The sequence below is a fragment of the Hipposideros armiger genome, unplaced genomic scaffold (genome assembly GCF_001890085.2).
Source record: "Hipposideros armiger isolate ML-2016 unplaced genomic scaffold, ASM189008v1 scaffold_97, whole genome shotgun sequence".
Taxonomy (NCBI): Eukaryota; Metazoa; Chordata; class Mammalia; order Chiroptera; family Hipposideridae; genus Hipposideros; species Hipposideros armiger.
The window spans coordinates 1,589,877-1,611,963 of record NW_017731447.1 but is presented as its reverse complement, the minus strand read 5'-3'; the positions used below and the strand labels follow the sequence as shown (position 1 = coordinate 1,611,963).

General features: G+C 43.4%; 1 long non-coding RNA gene across 1 annotated transcript in view; it reads right to left on the bottom strand.

The window, feature by feature from the left end:
- Positions 1-22,087, bottom strand: part of LOC109384619 (uncharacterized) — a 122,280-nt gene that overhangs the window by 27,965 nt on the left and 72,228 nt on the right. The window lies entirely within an intron of this gene.

Sequence of the window (22,087 nt, the reverse complement as noted above, 5' to 3'; positions counted from 1 at the left end):
AGAAAGAGAGATCAAAACCTCCCAGCTGACCCCATCATGTGACTGACGCTGTCTTGGGTATTCCAGCCCCAGCCACCATCTTGCTGCAACCACTCAAGATAATCCAAGAGACCAGCAAGAGAACCAGCCAGCTGAGCCCCAGCCAACTCACAGACGCACAGGCAAAATAAAATGATAGCTGTGTTAATCCAGTGTCTTCAGATGGTAACTAAAGTAATAGATAACTAAAAAGTACTAGGAACTACATCTGGTTTAGAATGCAGGAGATGTGTGAAAGAAATAGAAGGTAATTTTCTTCTACTTTCTGTCGCTGAGCTATAAAAGATAAGCTCATATTTAAAAGAAGGTTTTGTAAGCTCAGATAGAGAGTAAGGAACTGAAGGTGTCTCTTTCAAAGGACTGGATAAATAATTAGTCTTAGTGATCAAAGACAATCATGTTTTTCTCTATGAATACAGAAGGGGGGCTGAAATATCACTAAAGCAAAACCAACCAGAATACTACTACAGTAATCAAAGACCTTAAAATCATTTTTAAATGCTGAACCATTAGAAGTTAGAAACATACCAAAATCAGGGAAAGTAAACCTGGGATTGAACTAAAGGTTTGATAACTATTTAAGCCCAGAAAACTGTTCTCAGATTTCTATTCCAGATCTTCTGCATTTGGAAAGAAGGAAGAGATGGAAGGATGGAGGGAGGAAGGGAGATATTGCAAAAACACAAAATATATTTATCAGGGAGTTCTGAAAGAGTTGGAATATTAATTAAATGGTCTAAAGGAAGGAATGATTATAATCTGCTTGAAATAATACTGTCTTCCATATTATTAAATCATTTAGTCTTTCACATTATTAAATCATTTTGTATTTATTATCTCTTCTCAAATTCACAGTAACTTCTAAGGCAGAGGTTCTTAATTTAGGGGAAAAGGGTTTACAGACGCCTCTGAGAATCCAAGCAAAGGTTAGGGCCCCAGAAATACAGAACGACATACGTGGTTTTAAGGTTTACCATCTATGAATTCCAGGTTATAAGCCTATGTTTCCCTAGTGAAATAGATATTATAGCCCACTTTCACTGAGGAGTCAACACAAGTATTCAGACACTGACTTACCTAAGATCACAAAGCTAGTAATGGATAGGACCAGCAACACAGCCTCAGAGGTCACACCACTAAACTCTAGGTTCTGACTTTGCTTTACAACCAAAACAGGATTGCTGAGCCTGAGGAAAACGACATTCTTCCCCATTTCCTACTTAAACAGTACAAGAAATGGAGGTGCATATGAACGTGGGGGAAAGAACGGTGAATGGCCACGGCATCGGCGGTGACGTCAGCGGAACCTCATTCGTGTAAGATATACCAGACGCCGACCAATTCCAAAGTTCCTATCCTGGAATGCTGCTTCTGCTAAATGGGCTTCTATGTAGAGCTCATCATCTATTGTGTTTTACAGCTGTCAGATGGGTTTCGCTTCCTCTCTCGTGCCCCCCACTGGCAGAGCAGCACCTCTCTTCAGCTCCCGCAGCTTCTCCTTGGGGCATGGGGGTGGGGTGGGGGGGACAGTACAGCTCAGCCATGCTCAGACCACTCTTGAAATTTCTCTGAGAAGACTGCAGTCACAGTGACCCTTACCGAAGGACTCGGATGCATTTCTGTTTGAGGGTTTAGTGGCTTTCTTCACTGTGAGGATTTCCAACCCCTGAGTGAAGCATCCACCTTATTCAATTACTTATTGATGCACGAGTCTGAGCACAGATCTTTGTGCCAACTGGGATCACGAATGTGAAATTCGGAGTGCAGGCTGGAAATGAAGGCCCACACTTGAATTTGGATGGTCCAGTGCCCAACAAGCATAAACCGTTCAGAGTTTTTTTTGGATGGTCTAGAATTACGTGCTTCTCTTATTCCTGATCTACTTTAAAGCACTTAGAAAAACCTGTACACAGAAAGCACTTGTCTGTATTCTCTTTGATTATTCCACCATTGTGCTGAAAACCTTCTTGCTGACATATCTTTAGGGACAGTTACCAAGTTAATTTTCCCCTTCTCTATATCCATGGGAAATACACCCAATACGGTGCTGCAAACCACCACAGTTGTGAGTGCTGGCGAAGTTGTGGCCAAGCTATTCTATTCATTTCCACCGTCTCTGGTGGCAACTACCCCACTTGGACCAAAAAGATTACACCATCCGAGAACATAGACAGGCACTTGGCGAGTTTCTGAGAAACCTAGTGGCAGTTCAGTAGGAATATCCATCTCCCATCACCTCAGTCTTTGATCAGAAAGTTCTATTGTACAATAAAAGTAGTTTTAAAAAGACAAATCTTTTAAAATATTTATCTGCCTCTCTAGCCTCCAGCTTCACCCACTCAAGCTCTACCCATTCCTTCTTTTACTTTCTGCACAATTGCCACCTTTTGCATGAAAACTTCCCATAAACCATATCCATCTTCTCTGGGAGAAGGAAGCAGGCTCCATCTGTATTGCCCCAACCATACCATCCATTTCTACCTTTATGGTTTCTACCATGAGCACAGGGCGTGTGTGTTTTTGCCTTTCTTCTAGTGCTTAGCGTCTTGCACACACAGTGTGTGTGTGTGTGTGTGTGTGTGTGTGTGTGTGTGTGTGTGTCCTGGGAGGGCATGTAGATACACACCAAGATTTACTGAGCACTCACTATGCCCCAGGCACGGTGTGTGACCCACACTACTGCCTTTTATCTTTACATCTCTGTCTCAAGTATCGCCCCCATTTATGCAGATTAGAAAAACTGAAATGTAGAGAGATGATGGCCTCGCCAAACTCAGAGCTAGTAAACAGCAGAACTGAGTTTCAAAGCCAGGTCTGACTGATGCCCATACGAAGTTAATATCCAATAAGTATTCAATAAATCATTTAGCGAACAGCATTTCTATGCAAGTATTATACTAAGAACTACTGGGAATCAACATGCTTTAAATTCAACAGTAACTGTACCACAAAGTAGAAAGTGCCACGTCCAAGAAAAGAGTTTGCATAAATGCTAAGGGTGTTCAGAGAAGTATGCGATCCCCTTTTTCAGAGGTGGGGTGGGTGAGTGGAGACAGGTGAAAGGAGAATGAAGCTGATCATGGAGAAGATGGCACTGAGGTGGTGCTATCTAGACAAGCAGAGATGAGAGGTAATACCGTATTTCCCCATGTATAAGACGCACCCTTTTTCGAAAAGTTTGGCATCTAAAAACTGGGTGCATCTTATACAGTGGTTGTAGATTTTAAATGCCATAGATGGAACTGAGGACAAGGTAATAAATGAAGACAGTGATTCGTCATCAAACACAGATGAGGACAAGCTCATGGTTGGGAGTTTTGACAGTGATGAGGAGTTGTATGAATTTTATGATGAATAAAACATGAGTTCAATAAATAACTTTATGTAATACATTTTTTTTTTCAAATTTTGGGCCCCCAAATTAAGATGCATCTTATACATGGGAGCGTCTTACACATGGGGAAATACGGTAATATGTTAAAGCCAGGCTCCCCTGGTATTCCTCCTACAGCAGAAAAGTGGGCTAACAGATTACATTCAATAAGACTGTATCCTTGACAGCGAAGACAAGGTCATATACTCGTTTTCTGCGTAACGTTAATTCTGGAAACATTCAACAAATATCTAGTGACAGAGAAAGGATAGGAAAGGGGTTTCCTGGTATTCCTTAGGCTATTTCATTAACTCAGACACACTGTTCCACATACAGCCTGGCTTTATCATACATGTTAATTAAACCCCCTTCCAGTCATTAGCAATCTTTCAGTAAGTTGTATGTGTTCTCTGCCTTATCATAAATCTTTGTGTGTGCTTCATATTCACAAATACCAGCCCAAATCATTGTCCTATCAGTTTGCTCCCAAAACTAAGTACAAATGTATTTTAATCTATTTATCTGTCCATCAAAGGATTGTTCTTTGGAAAACATCTTTGTGCTAAAAAAAAAAAAAAAAGTCCAATTAACCAAAGGTGCCCATTCACCTAAGAGAGAAAACAGTGGCTTACATGAAAAGCAACATGATGATAGAAATATAAAGGCATGTTTAACTGTCACAATAAAAAAACAGATCCACTTGTAAAGGAAAACAAGTGTTCCACTAATAAATACATTACCAGAGAAAATTAGCCAGTTGTATTTTGCCTTAAGCAATGAAAACCTGTTTCCTCCTTTCCTTCTCATCCCTTTCAAAAGACATGTCACAGTGAGACTTTTTTTTATAACATCCACTCTTGTGACAAATGTTTGCCACTGGTGGGGCCGGGAGGGGGTGGTGGGGGGTGGGGAGAAAGGAATAAAAAGGCAAAGAAAGCAGAAAAGAGACAGAGTCAGACGCCATCTGCTGACAAAAAGGGAGAAAAAAAGAGGAGAAATCTGAGAACACTTCCAGACTAGTGTGTTTGAAGGAACGCAAGAAATAACACTTGTCATTTATCCTCCTGAAACAGAAAACTTCACTATGAAAATATGCAGAGTAAGTTTCTTTTATTTTTGTACATTTTATGTCCTAGAAGTTACTATTACTACTAAACAAATAATAAAGACCACCATTTCCCCAAGGGCAGACTATTTTAGGCATTAGAGTATTACACTGAAACGGAAATATCCCAACAATATATTTCAGCTTACCCAGGCAGAGCCAGCTAAAGGATGAGTTCTTTGGCTAGAAGCGGTCATCTAAGTTTTTAAGCAAACCTGGGGCAGGAGAAGGCTACAGATTAATTAATACTAAACAAGGAACCGTCACAATCCAAATTTTACTGGGTTTTTTTTTGATCTTCAAAAATCTATGCCCCTGGTTAGAAATTTTATTATCCACAAATAGGAGGGTGGGCATTACTCACCACTGACTACAAGCTAGCCAAACAATATATCCATCATTCGTTCTAGGCTACGAAAAGGCATTCAAGCTTATATGTTTATATTACTTATATATGAATCTCCTGAAGGGCAGCTACGCACCCACGAACAAGGTCACGAGTGGACATCACTGCAGTTTGAGAGCTGCAGCCTGTCGTAGGAAGTTCCTATTTCCCTGCACTTGGGGTTCGCTAGTTCACAACACTGATCGTTTCAGGCATTTCACTTACAAAACCACATTGTGTTCATCGACTTGTTTTGTCTATATACTGTTTGCTTGTTTTGCGTCGTTAAGCAGAATTTAAGGAAGGTTGGTATTTTGTTACCGAATGATGACGTTTTGTTTTTGATTGTGGTCTTAAACTCTTGGTGTGCAACAGCGACAAAAGAGCTCAAAAAAAGGGGGGACAAAGCTGTCTAATAGAGAACATAATGGCTTTTTAGGTCATGTTATGGTTAACTACGCCATTCCTTGAAGCCATTATGTCAAATGTCCAATTGAACGTAGTGTTGTATTAGTGTAAATGGATGTTGGCTTGAGGACTCAGGTTCACTAAAATTTTTCCCGTTATTTAATTATTGACGCTTAACAATTTGTCCTACGAAGGTTTTTCAGGAACAAAGGAGCCATATAAAGTTGGAGCCAACTTATAAATCAACTTGGAGGGAATGAAAGAAATATGGATAGACCCTCACATATTTTCACAGAACAAAATGCACTGAAGGTGTGGCCACCTGTGCAATTGCCATGCTGTAGAAACGTGTGTCTTACGGTCCCCAAATCCTCTAAGGTGCTCTCACAGAGGGTCCCGAAAAGGGGTGAGGGTACCAATGACCTAAGTTTACAGGAAAGATCCTTCTTTAGGAGAGGACCCGTGTGTGGCGCACAGAGTACTAAACTGGCCTCAGAAAAACCTGATTCTTAGGCCCAGTCCTATCGCTTAGCAACCTGGATTTTCATGACTGCCTCTCAGCCGCACCGTCTACAAAGGGAGAGACCTGATGTTGTTCCTAAGTCCTGCCAGCCCTGTATTTCTATCCGCTTTATGTGCTAATCACACACACACACACACACACACACACACACACACACACACACACACACATCCCATATTTATTAACCAAGAATAGACTTCTAGACAGTGTCATCGCTTCAAGACGACTTAGAGCTAGTGAATTCATGCCTTAATAAGAAAAAATGGGTGAGCTCAGCTCAAACCACCATCCTGCATTTAGCATTCATCAATCCCATGGGTGTCTGTGTATATTTACATTTATTTCTACACCCATAAAAGCTAAATGGTGGCGTCTTCCTGCACCTGTCTCCTCATGCACGTGCCCCAAAGTTTCTCTAGAGTACATACCTGGAAGTGAAAGTGCTGGCTGTAGCCTTTGCTCAGATGAAGTCTTACTATATACAGCCTCAGTCCTACATACATCAGTCGCCCAGAACAGCTTCTTGCATTGGTATCTACTCTGAATTCCAATTCCTGTTGGTTCCCGACCCACTTGAAGTTTCGCCCTTCGTATTTATCACTGAACTCAGCTTTTACCATACGACCTTGCCTCCCCCTTTGATTAGAGACCATTAGGTACTATGGTAGCTATGCTGCCTCAACCCGACCCAGCCTGGAGGCCCCTTGTAGCTAGGGGCAGCTGTGCATGGTGTATGGATGGTACCCTCACAGATACTCCTTCCCAACTCACAATTTCAAAAGCCACCACCTGATGCTTTACAAGTCAAACACTTACCAAGTCTTGACCCTGTGCAATGCGCAAAGACCTAAGCATGTGTTTGCAGAGTCGGAACATGATTTGATTTCCCTATACAGACTCAATGAGTCCCCTGTACAGGCTCACCAAGAGGCCTCCAATGGATAGATTACAACCAACCAGCTGCCCTGAGAAAACCCTATCTGAAGCTTGGTGACATCCCCAGGTAAGTGGAAAAGGGAGTCGGTGTGCATTTAACAGGTAGGCAACTTCCTGTCTCTACCTCACGCCCGATTTCAAGGCATACGTTGGATTTAGGGAGATGGAGACATGTTCTCAGCAGCAGAGAGGATCCTGGCTCTCGTTCTATTAAGTGTCATCCTGTTTCCTTCTCATGCTCAAGGGCCACTGGCGACGCAAAGTCAGTTATTCGTTGTTACGGCCTGACTTTGGCAAATCGTTTAGTTTCTAAAAACGTTTAGGCTCTTCAGTCCCTGAATCTCAGTCACCTTATCTGTAAAAGGGAGGTAACGGACACCGCCCTGCCAAGCTCCTTAGGAAGATGAAATGAGAAAGTACAGAACGTGACAACAGGGGCGTTTTGGACCTTGCTCCCTCCATAGAGATTAAGGGGACAAAACCAGGAACACAGGCCAAAGTCACCAGAAGGCAGATGTCCACTCGATTAAGGAAGAGCTTTATAATAATTACAGCACTTCAAAGAAAGAAGGAGCAGTTACGGACCAAAGTCCAAGTACGGGGTTGTAAAGCTTATTCAATCAAAATGAGCTTTCATAAGCTTTCTCCCTTCTATAGGGAGAATCACCTTAGTTCAAATAGGAGAAAATACTATTCTTCACTACTTTTTTCTGAATTTTAAATGTTAAAAAAAAAATCTCTCTGGGTAGTTCATGATTCAAAGGAGTGAGAATGAACTGTCAGACAAGCCATCACACAGCTATGCCTACAGCAGACACCACCACCCATATTCCTGGGCCTCACTTATGGCTGGCTGCTGGCCTTTTCACTGCTGGCCTGTCGTTGCATCTCTCTGCCAGTGGGCCGTGCAACATGCATGGATGGGGGGCCCACACGGGAGGCAGAGTATCAGAAATTAATGCCAGCACCGTCCTGAGGCCTTGATGCGTGAATAACTAGCTTCCATGCCCACAGGTGGGACACACTGAAGTATATGCTTTACACTGGCTCCCAGAGTCCCCGGCAAAGTTGGGCTCCAACTGCCCACAGCGGTGATGCGCTTGCTAACACGCTATTGGTGCTTCCCAACCTCACTTCTCACTCCCCTGACGGTGTGTCTTTCATCTTCCAAGTCAATTGTGTGCTCTGGCATTCGTGTCTCTCTCAGGAGAGCTCAATCTAAGAAAACATCTCATGCCGTGATAACCTAAAGATATGCACTTACAAAACACAGAAGATTCTTCTCTTAGGTTCTTCTTAAATCTTCCACCACCAATAACAAAAAAATGAACTTTAGATTCTCAGTTTTACCACCGAATTAGCAACACACAATCTAGAGATATTTATTCCATAAAATATCAGTGGTATTTTTGTGAAGATTAAGAGGCCACTAGACTCGTACAAATCATTAAGAAGAATATCATGATTTTTTTTCAATTTTGATAGTGGGTGAGTTCATTCCATTTCAAAAAGACAGAATGACTTTGACAGAATGGAAAAGAAATTCTAAAGCACTATTTTATTATGTGGAGAAGTTCTGTTCCACAAACAATTACTGAAGACCTACTATGTTCCAGACGGTGGGCTCAGCTCCACCTAGGACACAAAATGAGGACAACCCAGTAACTTCCCACTAAGGAAGTCACTGTCTAAAAAGGGAGACAGGCACGTAGTCAGGAATTACACTAGAACTAGAATTGAGTAAGCTGTGGACAGAGACACTAGGGGAAGGTCTGCCTCTATGGAGAAGAATCAAATAAGGTTTCACCACGCAGGTGCTGTCTGAACAAGGTTTTCAAGGATGCCTAGGAGAGCTGGTAAGCATTCCAGGAGCGGGGAGGGCATACCAGGCAGAGGGACCAGCATGCAAAAGGGCAGAGGCAAAGCAACTAGCTGTGTGTTCATCTCTCCCTGCGTCCGGTCCAACTCATGTAAAATTAACAGTCATATCCAAAAAATACTATCATTTTTTTCCTCCAAATTGTCACATCCTCCCAATGCTTCCTTGACAAAAATCAAGAGTTTTTCTGCCTCAGAAAAAGCCTCTCACATGTGGGGGCCCTCATGTATTTACCCTTGCAGCATGAATAAGAGAAAAATTTATCTGACTCAAAACATAGTTCGCAGCCACGTACCATAGGATGCCAACTATATGGCCTTCTGGAAAAGGCAAAACTGTGGGTGCAGTAAGAAGATCAGTGGTTGTTGCCCAGGTTGCAGGGGAGGCGGGACGAACAGGCAGAGCACAGAGGGCTTTTAGGACAGTTAAAATACTCTATTTGATGCTATAACGATGGACACACTTTCTTCATTCTCTTGCAAAGACAGCTTAAGTCACTGTGAGCCACACAAATAAAAGGGATTTTCAGGCCGCTCCTGATCGGGGTTCTTGGTTTCCTCAGCAGCATCCGTTTTACTGGGCACCTTCTACGCCCCCACAGGCACTCCCTTTTTGCTCATCTTACCTGTCCCAAACCTTGGCAGGAAACCACATCAGCTCTTTTGCTCCTGTCCCATCCCAATCTGGAGATGTCACTAACAAAAGTCCTGAAAGTAAGGAACAAACTCAAGTAATTTCCACTAGGAACGGACTAAAAAAGCACCTGAGAAGACCTTGGCCCAGCCATCCTCGCTATTAGCTGTCTGGCCTTTTTTTGCAAGGGACTTAACCTTTTTCTCAATCTCAAGTTTCTTCAACCAGGAAATGAGGCGGCAGCATGAGATGACCTCAAAGGGACTTTCGAGCATGCGGGTTTTGCTTCTATAAAATATACACAAGCAGAGAGGCACTGAACGTGCGAGAACACAGCCTCGGAAATACGAGCAGCTGGGACACCAAGAGGGTTCCATGTAAACAAGGCTCAACTCTTCCACCTTCTCAGGAACTCGACCTACTCAGACCGTAATTTCCACGCGCATCAGTAACTGCTTATGAAAGGAATCACGAAGCCGTTCCATCGGGCGCTAAATTTCAAAAGACACAATTCCCGTTTTCGAGTTAAGTTTCAGACACTGTGTTACATAAAGCGAAATAGATTTCTTAACGTTTAGACTGTAAAAAATGCTAAGTGTGCACTGTGACTTCCCAGGAGAGGAATTAGAACCCAGCATTTTCCCACGCTTATTTGCCGTAGACTCCCTTTTCACAACAGCAAATCCTGCAGACCCGGTGTTCCAGGGAATACACTCAGACATTGCTTTTCTAACCAATGAAGCGTCCACTCTCAGATGACAAAAATGAATGAACCAGAAGAATCAACCAGGGCACCAACGGGAGCCTTGGCAGCAAGTCAAGATCCCCGTCGCTACTGCAGGTTCTGCTGCCAAGCAGTTGCTTCATTGGATCCAGTTCTCCAGCCTCTCTAGACCCGCTGGGCCCCACTTGCCCTCCAGACATCAGCTGCCAGGCTGCCTGCTCTACCCCAGCCCTGAGCCCAGCAGAAGGGCACACAGCCCTCTCAGGTTCTACGTCTCAATTTTGCAGAAATGCTGGCTGCAGAGGCTGTCCCCAAGTGACAATCCAAAAAACTTAGGACCTTGACCTTTCTATTGTCCTACTTTCTACATGATCACGTAATGACTATGAGGAATGTTCTGGAATTGTTACATAGTAGAAAGAATTCTAAAAAAAAAAAACAAAAAAAAACCCCAGATTTTCTTCCATGTAGATATAACCAAAGACAATGAACTACAAAACCTCTCTTTACACCACTCTTTTCTCACAGAAATGTCCCAGTTAGCAAATGAAAATTAAGCAAATACTGGAAATCGGAGAAACAACACGGGTTTCTTTGAAATTAAAAAAAAAGGAAGGCTTTCTGATAAGTATTATTGACTGAAAAGCAGTTAACATGTTTGTTACTTTCAAAAAGCCACAAATGAATTTCTCTGAAAAACCCAACGTCTGTTTTTTTAAATCCACAAAATTGGGGCTCTGCCAAAGCGTGAATGTTACAAAACTATGTGGCATCTGCCCTTCTTTACATTTTGTGTTATTGACTAAAGCACCATGGAGCTTTTTGGTGATCTAAAGTCAGAAAGATTAGATGTGGATTCAAATGCTGGTTCCAGCTGGGTGTATTTGGGCAAGTCAGTGCTTCATTTTCATTGACCCTCAGGCTCCTAATCCATTGAGTTAGAACAAGACCACCTCGCTCACAAGGGCGGTTAGGAGTTTCAGATGAGACAAAACTGAATGTGCCTAGCAGATCAGGGACCTACATGAGTTAGAATTAGGTTTGGCTGAGAGTGACAGGAAGCCCAAAGTATCAGTGGCTTAACCAAGACAAGTTTCTTTCTTAGGAAGAAGTCCACAAAGACAAATGTGCCACTCCATCTGCTTTGTGGCTCTGCCACAGGTGACCTCGACTTCATGGTCCAAAATGGTGCCATTCACATTCCAGACAGCAAAATAGTAAAGGCACAAAGAAAGGGCAATGGGGGGCACACACTGTCCCTTAAGGAAGGTTCTGGAAAGGACCACATTCTAACACACTTCCCATTAATGGGATTTAGTTACCTGGCCATAAAGCTGCCAAGCACCCCAGCTATGAAGTAGGGCTCCAGTGACTCAATAAAGTCATAGATATTAGGGGACAACCAGCAGGCTCCACCATAAAACCCCCAAACGGCTCATCTTCCGTCTCACATGGCTTGACCTTTCGGCAGGCGTACCATTTAGCGTGTCCACACAGGTACGGCCACAGCAGTTCCTTAAGGCAGGCATCCATTGTGAACGTCTGGGTTCCTATGCCATCCTGGTGTTACATATTGTGAAAATTACCTTTGCTTTTGGGAAGTCCTGCCTTCAGCTCCCACAACAAACAAGATTTCCTTTTGTTTATGACATCCCTTTCCCCCCAACAAGCTAGTCTCCCCTTGGTTTTCTGTCCTGAAAAAGTACAGATCCTAGCAACTTGCCTTAACAGAAAAAAAAAATCAATTTTGCAGAATTATAAACAGGGTTCCGTTTTCCAAAACTCACACTTTTTCCCCCCCAAAACACTAACGCTGTTTTTACTAGGTGGACCCTCCATTTTTGATGGTGTGGTCTCTCTGGAGCTGGGATACAGTCTTCACGGTGGGAAAAAACTGCTCCGTCCCCACAGCCCAGGCGCCTACACAGCTGTACCTCCCCATCTCCTGGTCACCGACAGTAGTTGAAGCAAAGGGTAGGGAAGGAGAAGGCGCAGGGATGACTGTGAAGTCCATGCCCAGTGACTAGCATGTGGGTGGTATGTGCTGAACAAGCGACCGTGCACCGCCATTCAAATGAAACTCAATTAACACCAGTATTCATCTTTTTGAAACACTGGAGCTGAAGCAGGGTGCCCCAGACCTACAACAACGTCTTTTTTGACCTTGTCTTTCTGGGCTAATTATCTCCTTGAGTTTAAATCAGCATTTCCTGAGCTGTGTTCCACAAGTGTTAAGAAAGGTTGCACGGAAAAAAAGAAAAACAATCAGTAGCATTAGGAATCGTTTTTCTTCTAAAACATATTGAATTATACATAACAAAAGTTTTAAATAGCTTTAACTGCTGCAAAATAACCAGCCGGTAAGAAATGATGCACCAACCCCAGGTCCTGATGTACCAGGCGGCCTCAGGAGGGCTCATCTGATGGTCACATGAAACCTCTGGTCCGCGTTCTGCTCTTATTCAACCGTATAATTAATTTTTTCTGTCCCAAGCGAACCTCACCTCCTAAACAATCTATTGTGCATCCTGCACGTTTTAAGGATGTATTTTATTTTTTCCTTCATTTTATTGATTTTTGTTTATTAAGTAATACAAGCACATAGTTACAAGGTATATTAAAGAAAAGGCTATATAGTAAAAAAGTCATTCTCTGTTCTACTCTGGTCTCCCTCTTATGCTATTTCCCTTTTAGAATAGAACTATTCTTACTGTTTCCTATGAATTCATCCAGATTGTATATTTTCTAACATAAACGGCAACACAAACACATCTTGTTTGGCACAAAAGGATGCATTTCCAATGTTCTATTATTTTGTCATTTTAAAAAGCTTAAACATAATTTTTTTGTCAGCACTCACTGCAATTAATGTTACTAAATACTTTCTATTCTAAATTGAACAGTCACTTTCACTGTTACACATAGGTGCTATTTAACAGTGTGTGTGCATCATCAATTATCACTTAAAGTAATAGTCTAATCTTGAAAAGCTATCGGAACCAATTTGCTCTCCCACAATTAACTTACCGTAGAACGCTAATTCTCAACAGATAGTTGGAAGACATGTATGATCAGAATCATGAGTGGGAAGGGCATGAAAATGCAAGCTTTCCACCCACTCCCAGAAATTCTGTCCCGTCCTCCTAGACAGAGTCCCCCATCCCTCACCTGTGGAAAAATCAGTGTCTAATGAGAAATGTATTGGAAGCAAGCATCTAGTGCAGCGCTGTCCAACAGAACCACCTATAAAACGGCAACGTTCCATATCCACACTGTCCAACACATATCTACCCGCTGCATGTGGCTAATGAACACGTGACATTGGCTGAGTACAACTGAGGAACTGAATTTTTAATTTATTTTCATTTTCATTTTAATAACCACATGTGCCAAATGGCTACCATTTTGGACAGTGCAGGTCTACTAAATCATGGGTAGACAGAAAAAAAGATCAAAAGCCCTGTTATAAAACAGAAAAACCACTGGGCATGTGTGTGTATGAACATGTATGGTAAGTATAGTAAATTAAGCTCAAGATCTCCTCAATCTTCTTTCTTAACATACCCAAGGCCGAGTAGGCTACTTCCAAAAATAATTTGTTTATTAAAGCTGGAACATGCATTCAAGATATGCTGCAATTACCTCTAAAATCTGAAATTAAAAGTTTTACTTTACTAAACCTCTACATTTGATTATGCACTCTGCTTAAAATTTTTCCTGGCATGATGTTGTGTCTAGATCACACTAAATTAACAGTTTCTCTGTTAGGTGGAAAAAAAAACAAACTGCAAAAGAGTATGTACAAATATTATGCCAACTGTGTGTGTGTATGTGTGTGTACATGTATATATGCATATGATGTTTGTATATAAATAGAATTTATCTAAAACAGTGCTGTTCAATAGCATGCTCTGTGATGATGGAAACGTTCTAATTTATACTCTTCCAACATGGTAGCAGCTAGTCATATATGGATCTGAGCACTTGAAATATGGCTAGTATGACTGAGGAACCGAATGTTTATTCTCATGTTATTTTAATTAATTTAAATTTAAATAGCCACCAGGGGCAAATGGCTACCTTATTAGGTGGCACAAGTCTAGAAGAATAAACCTCAAACTATTAAAATAGCTACCTCAAAGGGATTATACGATTGGAGGGAAGAAGATAAATTTTTTACTTAAACTGTATATACCACTATATATATTGTTTGGATTTAATTACTTCGTTTTGTGCACTCACAGCATGGTTAGCTCGTTAAACAAATGAATAGGAAGGGAAGTTGTCATAAACAGCCTAGCTGCTGTAACAAATTACCACGGACCAGGTGGCTTAAACAACAGAAATGTATTTCTTACAGTTCTGGAGGCTGTACACCCAAGATCAAGGTGCTAGCATGGTCGAATTCTGATGAGCGCTCTTTCTGGCTTGCAGACTGTGTGTCTTTTCTCTGAGTCCTCACAGTGGGTAGGGAGGATAGTTCTGCTTTCCCTTCCTCTTGTTAAAAGGCACTGTTCCCATTAGGAGGACCCCAACCCCATGACCTCACCTCCCAAAGGCGCCATCTCCAAATACCCTAACATTGGGGGGTTAGGGCTTCAACGTATGAATTTGGGGGGAGGTGGGGAACACAAGCATATAGCCCATAACAGAAGGAGAAAGGGAAGAGCGGGCGATTCCTTCTACTCCACGTATTTTTCTCCACTCCACTCGCTTAGCTCACCAAGCACTCTAGAAACATTACTATTAGGTCTCTGAAATCTAGCTCTTGAAGAGCTGGGGCCATAGCATTTCCAACTGGCCAAGTCTCAAGACTTTAGGATATTGCAAATCCCGGTTTGAAAGAGCTCCTTCACGATTCAATGTTCTCATTTCTCCACATAATTTCTTGGTGCCCTCAACGGCTGAATGGCGCTCGCCAGCCGTGCCCGTGAGCTGGCATCCTCACGCCAGGCTTCCGGTCCTCCGCAGCCGGTGTCCTCGCCCGTGATCAAAACTACGTCTCATACCCCATAAAAAAGGTTAAGGTGCTCGTCAGGGCCAGGAGGAGGGAAACATAGGAGTGGCTGCTTAAGGGCTGCAGAGTTTTCTTCTGAGGTGAGGAAATGTTTTGGAATTAGATAGAGGTGTCGCTGCACAATATTAACGTACTAAATGCCACTGAATTGTTCACTTGAAAATAGCTAATTTTAGGGCCGGCCGAGTGGTGCATTGGTTAAGAGCTGGCTTGGGACGCCAGAGGGCTCCAGTTCGGATCCCACATATGAGGGCCAGTGACACTGCCCTCTACAGCTAAGATGCTGAAAAACAGCTCAACCTGGAGCTGGGCTTCCGGGAGTCGCTGGCGACAGCGTAGGCTGCAGCCCCTGCTGCAGTGGGTTGCCATGGGCTACCGTGTGTGGCCAGCAGCCAGCGTGAGCAGCCGTCCAGAAGCCGGCGACTGATCTGCCTCGCCCGGGAAGAGCGCAATGATGGTGCCAAGTTGGGCCAATGAAGCAACGTCCTCCACAACTAGACTGAAGAACAAAAGGACAGCAACTTGTCTGTTCCCCTTCCCCCAATTCCTCAGCGCTGTTCCCATCCCCCAACTCCCCAGTTTAAAAAAAAAAAGAAAATAGCTAGTTTTATGATATGGGAATTTTACCTCAAAAAACACAAAACAAACAAAAACCTATTTTTTAAAAAGATAGGAAAGGAGCCACATTCCGTCACTCAAACGCAGACCTACAGGAGGCGTGGGGGTGCGCTGGCCCAGCACACCCTCTCTGTGGGACCCTCTCTTCCTGTTCTTCTCAACCCACCCTCGTACGAGTGCCCCTTCCCTAACAAAGTCTCGCCCTTTGCCCACACTGAGCGACAGGCTCCACAATGTTGTTCTCTGCCAATCATTTTTCATCTTATTCTGCTGTTTCCTACCCACAGTCCTTAAGGACTTTTCACTAGGCATTCTATGGGAATCTAGCATTGTGGGAAAACGCCACCTTCTTTTTCCGTAGCGGGGAGAAAACCCCTCTGGAACCTTCGAATGCATCCTTGATTGCTCTGACTTCACCCAAAACACCGTGGTTTACTCTATTTGAACAGCATTGGTGCAGTCATTACAACTGTGGTCAAGTAAAATGATAAACAAACTGTTTGACTAAGCTGTCAACTGGTTGGACTAATTAGCTGATCTTTTCTAATGTATTACACCACCATACAGTGACCCTTGGTGAGCATTGGTAGCATTTTTAAGGTAAAAATAGGAGGATAAATAAAAATGGTTTTCTTTAGCCCTCTCTCCTATATCCTGTCGTATCTACTCCAGCCATCCTGATCATGCTCTAGAATCATGTTTCTAAAACATATTTGACTATGGAATCTCCTTTTCATGGGACACCTATCAAGGTCTTCCCCTATTAATCTCACACATCCCTCACTCCTCTATGTCAGTAAATGGCACCTCCCTTCAGCTCGCTGCTCAGTCTAAAAATCTGGGAATGGTCTTTGGCTGTTCTTCCTTTCATACCCCACAACTGATCTATTAGCAAATTGGACCGGCACTACCTTCAGTGTCCCCAAATCCAACCATCTCTTCCAACCCCCACTGCTAGCACCCGGTCCCAGCCACCACCACCTCTCACCTAGCTCACACCACGCCTGCCTCCCACCCCACCCCAGCATCCAAAGTGACCTTGTAACATGAAAACTCTTTACCCATCTTCCTCCTGTCCAGAAAGGCTCCCCACACCCTGGGAATCAAATCTCAACTGGCCACCAGTTTAGGCCTTCCATGGACTGGACCCCATGGTAGCTCTCCAACTTCATTTCCAAATGCTTTTTCCGTTGTCGCCCATCTGGCTCCAGCAATGATGCTGGGGCGCTGGGGCCCACAGAACTGTTCCTCTGACACGCCAAACACAGTCTCATCTCGGGGCCTTTGAACTTGCACTTTCCTGTGTCTGGAAGGCTCTTCCTCACTTCACTCAGTGCTATGGGCTGAATGTTTCTGTTCTCCCCGAGCTTAGATGCTGAAGTCCTAATCCCCAGTGTCATGGTATTTGGAGGTGGGACCTTGGGAGGTGATTAAGTCATGAGGGTGGGGCCCACATGACTCGGATTAGTGCCCTCATATGAAGAGACATGAGAGAGCTCTCCTCTCTCTCTCCCCCCCCTCTCTCTCTGTCTCTGTCTCCATCCCTCTCTCTCCCCCCCCCTCTCTCTGCCAAGCGAGGATACAACAAGAAGGCAGCCAGCCCTCTGAAACTAGGAAGACGGTTGTCACCAAGAAGTTGGCACCCTGACCTCAAACGTCCAGCCTCCCGAACTGTGAGAAATAGATATTGTGAAGCCTCCCAGGCTACGGTAATTTTTGTTATATTAATAGCAGCCCAAAGTGGCTAAGACACTCAGGTCTTTGGTTAAGTAGCCCCTCCCCAGAAAGACCACTCTCCTTCTCCATATCCTTTCCTCAGCTCTACTTTTCTTCACAGCACTTATTATCCTCGAACACTGTATCCCATGTTGATTGGTTTACTGGGTGCCTCCCACGCCGGAACAAAGGCTCAAAGGGGGCTGAGATGCTGTTCTACGCCTTGTCACAGCCTCAGCGCTCCCAGTGGTGCCTGGCTTGTAGTCATGCTTAATAAATATTTACTGAATAAATGAATACACGGTTCTCGTAAAACAGTCTCTCAAAATAATCTGTGACTTGCCTGTCTAGAATAAAACAATAGAAACAAAAGGAGTTGGAGTAGGAGAGAAGGTAGGAACTATTATGATCAAAACACAGGAAACTGAGGCTCTCCAAAGAGAACTAAAGCTCAGTCCACGTCAGGATGGCCAGGCCCAGCCCAGGGTACATACAGGCAGCTCATGTTCCCCCAAAGGATACAGAGGGGCTAGTTCCCAGCTAAGTGTAATAGACAAAACTGGACTACTAAAATAAAATGATGATCTTCAGTGATCTATAAAGCAGTGTCTCTGTACACTCTGTGATAGATAACTCTTTCTTCTCTTTCAGATGTAAGGCACTTAACATCTCAAACCCACAGTGCAGTATCTGAAGGTATACGTTTGACGTAACAGAGGGGTAAATAAAATATTTTCATGAGACGATGTTACACATGAGAATCACAGCGCTCACAGATGCGCTATTATAAACGAGACGCGGGCGGTGCAATTTTCAGGCAGATAAGGATACTCCCTCCAGCAGCCATGCTGGGACCGATGGAGGAATAAAAACACCACAACACATGACTGTTAGCTAGTTCTCCCAACTCTTCACTAAAGCTAATATTCAACGTCATATAGCCTATTGTAGATCTTGAATTCTATTGCTTATGGTGCGCCCTTTGAAAGAGGTGATGTGGGAGAGTAGAAAAACTATATTGACAGTAGTTTGGGGCCTGCATCCCAAACTTAGGCTGTATTTCCTCTGTGTGACAAGCTGCTTAAGACTCTTAGCAAACGATTTCACTTCTCAGAGCCTCAGTTTCCTCCTCGGTGACATAAGACTGTATCAGCAACCTTACAGGACTTCTTAAAGATCATATGAAATTATGTATATGAACGGCTCAGCGCAGACTCTATTGGTCTTCATTATAACATGCTGGAGTTACTGTAACATCTATATGTTCCTCCCTGATGATCACCAGAAGGATAACGCTGTGTCATTCTCATAATCTTTGCGTTCCCAAGTGCCCAGCTCTGAAACTGAAGAGTTAATAAATCAATGAAGAGTGTCCACCAAATGTTCATATTTTTATGTGAAAGCCAACCAAAGAGATGTGACAAGAAGAAAAAATAACGAGAGGAATTTCGGGCTGTGCAGAGGCAGCAGGTGGGAGCAGCAGCGTTTACAAGGAGCAGCAGGGAAGTGGGCAGCAACCCTCCAACAGCAAGCGAAACAGAGAATCAGCACGCCGTGGCATAAAGCAGAAAACGTCTGAGGTTCACTTGGCAGGAGGCGGGGGGCACATGTCTCACCTCACTGCACCTCAATAATCTGCAGATGCACTGGCAAGTCACACCGAAGACAACGCTTCAGAACACTGTAGTAATAAGTGATCTACCTGGGAAATTCTTACCCATTTCTACTCTGAAAGATGCCAATCAAGCCTTCCCTCTAGGGACTGTTTCTGCAGAGCGCAGAATAACTCAGCAGCCACAGCAGATGGGGACTCGCTCCCGCTTGGCACAGCATCTGGCTAAGATCACGCACACCCACGCTCACAGCCCAAGAAGGCCAGGGGCCTGCAACTACAACAAATTCCACTTACCCTCCAGGAGAAGGCAAAGGACAGAAGCACAAAAATGTTTCACTGTACTGTAAAGAGAAAAACAGACATCTGGACTTGCCTTTTGACAGCAGTCAGCTTGACGGAGCTGAAACCGGCCAAGAGGACTAAAACAGTGCGAACGGTAGAAGAAAAACCAGGAGAGTCGTCAGGTGGTGGACGCCAAGTGACAGAGGCGGCTCGGTGGCAGGTGGGAGAGAGCCCTGCTGCAGGAGTGCGTCGCCTGACGCGAGTAGGGGGAGGAGAAGCATCATCCATTTAAAGAGTGAATATCAGCTTAGTAACCGTCTCCATGAACAATCGGAATGGCAGGTAACCAGAGTAACATGGTGCGGCTGCTGCCCAGTGCTGGAGCGACACCGGAATTTATACGGACAGGTGCCGATCCGGCCCGTGGTGTGATTTTTCTCCAACACGGCTTGACACCGCGGTGCAAGCCAAAGGACAAAATGGTCAGGAAGTATACGGCTTTGGCCAGGAGTGATTTAAAACCTGGACCATCTATTCTAAGTTGGATGAGGAAGGAAATACAGACAGGAAGGAACTGGCGGATAGGTAGAGAGCAAAGGAGTCAGCAGACGAGGCGTTGCAGTGAGATCAAAGCTTTGACCCTGTGGGACAAGGTGGATGGGTGGGAGGGTGTGGTCCAGTAGGGAATTTCTGACTGACTGATCTGAGTCATGAGTAGGCAGGCTCTAGGGAGTGGGAAGCTGGGGGAAGTTGGGGAGAAGATCGCTGGTTGATGAGAAGCCTCAAAACTCATTCAGTCAGGGGCCAGGTGGGTCATCCAGTAAAGCCAGGTCAGGGTGAAGAGTCATCACGGATGAGCGGGAGTAATGAGACAGTTGGCAGGTAACGGTTACGGGGTGGGGGTGGGGGCGGCAAAAAGGTGGCTGATGCTCAAAAGCACCTTCCTTGTTACAGGAAGAGGGAGGAACCAAGGGCTTAATACATAATACAGCCAGGCCAAGCATGGGTACCATGCATCTGAATAATTTTGTATCTGTTACGATAAATCTAATCTACCGAAGCAGGTAGTTCCTGCCCATTTTTAATCTGAAAGATGGAAATCAATTTTTTGCCTGCATTTATACAAAATAAATACTAGCAGACTATTTCTATAGGTTACTACAGGTTTCCTAAGATAAAATCTTCAGTGATTGGGAAATCCACCTTAGAATGTTGAAAAGGGGTCACGCAGTTACCCACATGCTTACAGAGTATAAGTAAATTAATATTTTTTAGAATTTTTTAAGTGGCAAGTTTTTTATCATTATCTTACAACAACTGGCAACAAAGCTTTGCCTCTAAATTGGAAATCTATTTCCTTGTCATGTATCGTGAAGATGCAGGAATCTCATATATTTTTACTATCTCCCCATATGTTGTCACTGATTCAACCTATGAACCCATTTACCATGCAGCATTTTGTACTAAATATTAAGTAAGTATTTCACAGCTGTTCTACTCCTCTCAATAGACTGGCTCAGAAATTGTCTCCTTTGGGAAAACCTCATGGATAGCCACACTTTTACTCACCATTTTCCCAGTTGGATCTCTGCCAATGCATTCCACCAACAGCTCTAGTATTGCACTTAATACATTTGACTGTCAACCAAAACAAGCTTTATGACCTCAGACAAGTACTTAACCTCCCTGGGCCTTAGTTTATTCATGTGTAAAATAGAGAAAATAATAGTAACAACAAATAGGACTTCTGTATCAATTCACACATGAACGCCTAGATGCCTAGAAGGCACTTAGAACAGTGCCTGGCATAGATCAAGAGCTACCCAAGTGTTTTGCTCTTCTTTGAATGATATTTATTTGCAGATATCTCCTTTTGGACTTGTTAGCACCTTTAAAATAGAGACGAGGTCTTAACCTCTGTATCCCCAATGCCTAGTACAGTGACTGGCAACTAACAGTGAATGAATGCATTGAATCAATAAATCAATCTTTCATCTCGCAAAAATGCAAAAACGAAGATGTTAAAAATGGTAAGCCAAAGCATTACCTTATTGATAATCTACCTCGTTCAAACATAATTTAAGGCAGTTTATAAACTACAGCTTGACATTTCAAATATGCCATTAAGTGAGACGAGCTAATATTAAGGTTCAGAGCTGCATCATCAATACCACTGAAATGACAGTGTCAAAATGGCCTTCTCTAGAAGGAAGTACACTTACATACACTTTGAGTCTAAGAATTAAAATTTTTTTTTAAGTCTTGCTATAGGGGGAAAAAAAAAAAGTCCAGAGCCTTGACTCTAGACCAGGATTTGCTACCATCATTTCTTCTACAGAGCTAGGGAACAGGGAAAAAGCTTTAAGGACCAAGTTCATCTACGTAATCTGCCACATTTCTGTAGCAGGAGAGTCTCAACATTGTTGGTGATAAAAGGGGCTCAATGGGGTATCCAAAAGAAAATTCAGATCACCGTGACTGTAAGATCCAAAGGTTCATAAAACCCACAGGTGTTCAGGGTGGGGAGGTTCCTCCAGCCTCCATGAGAAAAACGGCCACTTTCTATACTTCACTTGCATTTCAGCTTTCTACAGAACCCTTGACCAAGGGTCATAACATAACCCTATTTAAAATTAGCACTGCTGATGCTTCACTCATCTCACTCTTTTCAGATGATTTCTAACACTACTGAAAATGAGCCTGTCACATAACCAGTAGGTAGGACTTTCTTTTTTCCCTGGTGTGAGCAAAAAAAGCCACCATAGTCATTAAAATGGAACTGAATTTAATGCAAGTGCATGTTCAGTAAAGTCTGGGAGTGCTAGTGTTTCACA